Below are 6,260 nucleotides of genomic sequence, written 5' to 3' on the forward strand. Positions count from 1 at the left end.
TTTGACATACTCTGCCGCTAATCCTCAAAACAACATAATATCTTCATTTACAAACGAGGAAACTGATGCTCAGAAATGAAGGAGCTGCACATCAGTTTTCAAGGCTCAACACCCCCCAGAGGTAAAACGCTCTTATAGACACCATCTAATGACTTGTCCAAGGTCATTCAGCAACAGCTACCATAAGACTAGGATGCAACTTGATTCCTGGTCCCCTATTCTATTATTTAACAGTGAAATGTGGAAAGTGGAAGAGGATCCCCCAAAATAACAGAAATTAACATTAGGGAGGTTTATTTTATTTTATTTTTATTTATTTATTTATTTTTTATTTATGATAGTCACAGAGAGAGAGAGAGACAGAGAGAGAGAGAGATAGGCAGAAGGAGAAGCAGGCTCCATGCACCGGGAGCCCGATGTGGGATTCGATCCCGGGTCTCCCGGATCACGCCCTGGGCCAAAGGCAGGCGCCAAACCGCTGCGCCACCCAGGGATCCCGATTAGGAAGGTTTATGATCAATGTTCAGGGACCTTGGTGCTGTTCAGAGACCTTGGCTGGGCCGAAAGCTGTGTTTTCTTCAGAAATTTGTTAACAGACTCTGTCCACAGTGCCCCACCTTCCTCTATTTCACCAGCAATCAATTAGATTACTTAGTGGTCTCTGATGGGAGCAAGAATGACTTCAGTTCCCAGACACTGCAACTGGGAGACAATCGTTAGACTGGGCCATGTGGTCCACCACTCTTTACTCGACCTTGAGTAAGTTACCTCACCCTTGTTTCCTCCAATGCAGGTAGAGTTAGAGTTTCTACCTCTTAGAATTACTGACAGGATTAAATGAATTCAATGCATGTAAGTGTTTTTAGTACAAGCAAATAATATTATTGAATAAATGACTGTGACTAAAGACAAGACCCTTACATTCAAGAAACCTACAAGCCGGTTGTATTGTAAGTGGTATAAGAAATTAAGCAGGACCCAATTATTTACTAAACTACTGATAGAGGCAGCAGCAAGAGAGCTAATCAAAAGTCTGTAGTCTGACTTTTCCCATTCACCAGTTATCTATTGCATCGGTTTGTTCCCCAAGCCTTAGTCTTATCATCTGTAGTATTATGCTATCTGGGTACTCCCTAACACCTCCCCACCTCTATCACTTCGGTATTGTAATTTATAATAAGAAATATGTATTTTGGGGTGCCTGGGTGGCTCAGTCAGTTAAGCATCTGCCTTCGGCTCAAGTCATGATCTCAGGGTCCTGGGATTGACCCCTGCATCATCTCATTGGGCTCCCTGCTCAGTGGGGAGTCTGCTTCTCCCTCTCCCTCTGTGATCTCTCTTTCACACTCTCTCAAATAAATAAAATCTTAAATACACACACATATTAACTTTGTCCCCATTTCTTTCTTTCTTTTTTTAAAATTTTATTTATTTATTCATTAGAGAGAGAGAGAGAGAGAGAGAGAGGCGGAGACACAGGCAGAGGGAGAAACAGGCTCCATGCAGGGAGCCCAATGTGGGACTCGATCCAGGGACTTCAGGATCACACCCTGGGTCAAAGGCAGGCGCTAAACTGCTGAGCCACCCAGGGATCCCCCTTGTCCCCATTTCTGGAAGAGATGTAAAATCCTTGGAATTTCCTAGGGGCTCCTGTTGTGCCCAAGATTGCGAATCCGAGAAACCACCGAGGAGCCGACACCAATGCAAGCGCACGAGGGTTTATTTACAAGCTCGAGCTCGGGTCCAAGTGTGCCCGACACAGCGGAGCTGGGACTTGGACCTCGAAGTGGGTTACAGCTGGGTTTTTTATAGGCTGGTCTAGGGGATTTTCAGAAGGGGTGGAAGAATTTCTCCAAGTTCTGTTTACATTCTGATGTGGGGCTTTCAAGGGCATTGAGCTCTGTTCTCATTCTAATGAGACTTTCTACCATGGGCGTGGGCTCTGTTGTTTTTCTGATATGGGATTCTCTGCTGAGGGCAATTCTGAGCTCTGTTGTCTTTCTGATATGGGATTACCTGCCGAGGACATTGAGGATATTCTGCAGTTTTTCCCATAAAGTTCAGCTCTTATTCACAGGGGCCTACGATGGCTGTACTTGTGCTAATGCTAAACATTAGGTGGGATGGCCTTGATTTTTCTCAGCCTCCACAGGTGGCACAAGTCAATTAAGCTCTTGGTTTCAGCTCGAGTCTTGGGGTGGTGGGATTGAGCCCTGCATCAGGCTCCACACTCAGCCTGGAGTCCGCTTGTTCCTTTCCCTCCATACCCACTCCCACCCCCGTGCTTGCTCTCAAATAAATAGATAAAATCTTTTTAAATAAATAAATAAATTAAAATAAAAAGGTAAAATCCTTGGAATTTCCTGAGTAGAGAGGTGAGAGTCCTAAAGGTGGCTTTTGTTACTCAAAACAATCCCAAACACCTCAGAGTTTATGTTAATGAGGTGCCTTCTAGGAAGCCCTAAGGGTTCGAGCTGGTTGCCAGGGGAACCAACCTTGGGATTAGGGTTAGAACTTTCAGCACCCCTCCCCACCTCTGGGAAGGGAGGGGGCTACAGATTCAGTTTAATCACCAATGGCCAATGATTTGACCAATTATGTCTGTATGAGGAAACCTCTACAAAATCCAAAAAGGATGGGGTTTGAGAGCTTCACGGTTGGTGAACATGTTGGTGAGCAGGAACATGGAGGTGCTGGGAGGGTGCCATATCCAGAAAGTGCAAGGAAGCTCTGCACCCCTTCCCACATACCTTCCGCCTATGCATCTCTTCTGTCTGTTCCTGAGTTACATCTTTTTATAACAAACAAGTAATCCAATAAATAAAGTGTTTTCCTGAGTTCTGTGAGCTTTTCTACCACATTTATCAAACCCGAGGAGGGGGCTTTGGGAAGCTCTGATTTAGAGCTGGGCAGTCAGAAGCACAGGTGACAGACACCCTGGACTAGGGATTGGCATCTGAAGTGGGGTAGGCGGCAGTCTTGTGGGACTGCACCCTTAACCAAAACACTTTCATTGAAAGTGTTGAAAACCCACACATCTGGTGTTAGAAGTTTAGCTTTCAGAGAGCCCCATCTATAATATGATTGGAAACCATTGAGTTTTTTCCTTTACCATCACCAAGACCAAAACAAGCTGAAGGCAGGAGAGGGAGAGCACAGTGGGCTGCATAGTCAAGAATATTCAAGAGGAGGGCACGGCGGAAGCTCCCAGAGAATGGGCACCTGGGTGGCTTAGTCATTTAGGCATCTGCCTTTGGCTCAGGTCACGGTCTCAGGGTCCTGGAATGGAGCCCCATGTCCAGGCTCGTCGCTTAACGAGAGTCAACTTCTCCCTCTGCCTCTGTCCCTCCTCATGCTCATTCGCTCTCTCAAACAAATAAAATCTTAAAAAAAAAAAAAAAAAAAAAAAAAGCGGGGGTGGGGGGAGGAGGGAGCTCCCAGAGAAGGAGAGAAGAGGGTAGGAGCTCTCCTGACATAAAGGAAATGGCATGTGAGGTACAAGAGAGGAAGGAAGCATTCAACCTGGTTTTCAACCTCTGCTGCCATACCAAAGCTGGAAAACCAACTGGCATCAATACTACCTCTCTGCCAGCCTAGAGTCCAGTGGAGGAGACAGAACTTAAATTTGCTTCCCAAATAGGCTCATCTCTTTGTAAAATAAATTTTCCCTTTGAAAATTATTAACTTGCCACCTAAAAGACCTGACCACCAGGACTTATTACTAGAAAACACAACCCAGAAGCTTAGGGAAGATGGTAGCAACTTTGAGTCTCCCTCACTTGGTATCTGTGAGCTCAATCCCTGGGTTGAGGGTCCCAAGCCCTGCCCCTGCCTCTGGGTGATGTTCAGCTATTCCCAGAGGTACACTTGACACCTCTCCTCTTTGTCCTCTCTCAATCTGGCAGCTGCAGCACAAAGATATCCAAGGAGAGGCCAAGAAATTCCACTGCTTAGGAACCTACATGCATCGCCTTTATTGAAAATAAAGAGCCATGAGCTGATTTGAAATATTACATCTTCCTACAGCTGTTCCCTTTTAAATATTTATCCTGGCAAACACCATCACCGTTTTTTACAACTTATTTTAATTGTGTGACTATTAAGCAAACCAAACCGTAAAATTGGCTCTCAGTGCTGAGATTTATGTGATTCATAGACCAGAGCTTATTAAAAAGGGAATCCACTGAGTGCAAACTAGCCTCACGAGTGCCCCACACCGTCTCCAGGAAGGTGTGAAGCCTTTTCCCTATTCCTGCCTGTGGCTGCCAAGCTTTCACAGTGATGAGCAGCATGAAAAATGAACAGAATCTACCCATTTCCCTCTGTTTTTTTTTTTTTTTTTCTTCTTCTTAACAATCCTCAGGAGCTTAAATTGGAAGTCAGGGATGCTACAGTCTTACAGCGGGTGGCAGAAGCTCTCTCACAGCAGAATCAGTGCCCTGGAGGATTAGGTAGCATCAAGGTCTGAGAGGAGGACTTAATCATAGGACTTCGAGTAACTAGGAATAGGTAGGTAGTGGGTATCCTGTGCATTTGCCACCAAGGTCATTGTTGGCTTGAATCATGAAATTGCTGTATGCCCTGCTCTGTTCTGAGGGCTTTATGCTTAGAATGACAAGTTAGGTAGTTTTGTCATCCACTTGAGGAAGTAAGTGTCCGACTCCTAATTGTGGCTCAAGTCCGGATCTCAAGGGTCCTGTGATTAGGACCTGTGACAGGCTCCGGGCTCAGCACGGAGACTGCCTGGGACTCTCTCTCTCCCTCTGCACTTCCCCTGCTCATACGCTTGCTCTCTCTCTAAAATAAATAAAATCTTAAAAAAAAAAAAAAAGACTTCAATTAAAGCATGCCCTCGAAAAATGCACTTACAAATATTTACATGAATACTTACTCTTTCACTGTTTACCACCCAAGCTGCCCTCATTTTCCTCTATATTTTTACAGTAGCCAACTGACTGCCTCCCAGTTTCTCTACACAGCAGCCAGACTGATGGCAATCCTGTTAAAACTGAAGTCAGATAGTGTTACTTCTCTGCTCAATACAATCCACCAGCTTCCTATTTACCTGCCACAAATGGCAACAACTCTAATGTGTTTACAAGGCGCTCTAGGGTCTGTCTCCAGATCCCCTGCTGACCTGGGCTCCAGTTCTTCTCAACCTTAACTCCTGCTGCTGTAAGCACAGCCATCTCCTTGCTGATCTCATTACATGACTTAGCCTGGCCTCGGCCCTTACTTGCGGTTCCCCGTAGCCTAGAACACCACGCAGCTCTCATTCTGTTGTCTTTACTCCAATGTCATTTCGTGGCAGAGACCTTCCTGAACACTGTGTTTAAAAACGCAACCCCCCCACCTCCACCCTGCCTGGCATCTCCTATCCTCCTCCTCTGCACTTTTTCTCCACAGCACTCATCATCAGTGCACATACTATGCATTTTATTTACGGTTTATTATCTATCTCCCACACTAACCTCTGAGCTCCTTGAGGAGAGATTTGTTTTTGTTTTTTTAAAGATTTTATTTATTTATTCATGAGAGACACAGAGAAAGAGAGAGAGGCAGAGACACAGGCAGAGGGAGAAACAGGCTCCATGCAGGGAGCCTGATGTGGGACTCGATCCTGGGAACCCAGGATCATGCCCTGGGTCCAAGGCAGGTGCTAAACCGCTGAGCCACCCAGGGATCCCCTTGAGGAGATATTTGTGTCTGTTTCATTACTGTATTCCACTTCCTGGAATAGTGCCTCACAGAGAGTAGGCATTCAATAATTGCCTGATTGAGGGGTGCCTGAGTGGCTCAGTCGGTTAAGGGTCTGCCTTCGGCTCAGGTCATGATCCCAGGGTCCTAGGATGGAGCCCTGCATTGGGACTCCTGCTCAGCTGAGAGCTGATTCTCCCTCTCCTGCTGCTCCCCATGCTTGTGATCTCTTTCCCTCTCTGTCAAATAAATAAATAAAATCTTAAAAAAAAATAATTGCGTGATTGATTCAACTCTGCAGGGGTATGAATGTATCCAGGATGGGGAGTAGAAGGGAATGAACATTTGCTGAAATACCTCCAAGTGCCAGCCAAGCAGTTTGCAAGTTAGTATCAGTCATATCATTTAACTGTCACACACAATCCTAGAAGGTATTTTTATCCCCAGTTCACCATGAAAACTGAAGCCCAGAGAAGTTAAGAAAATAGACAAAGGTTACAACAGCCAGTAGTGGAAGAGAATTCAAACCTGAATCAGTGCCCACCACACATTACTTCATTCTC

The sequence above is a fragment of the Canis lupus genome, chromosome 16 (genome assembly GCF_048164855.1).
Source record: "Canis lupus baileyi chromosome 16, mCanLup2.hap1, whole genome shotgun sequence".
Classification (NCBI taxonomy): domain Eukaryota; kingdom Metazoa; phylum Chordata; class Mammalia; order Carnivora; family Canidae; genus Canis; species Canis lupus.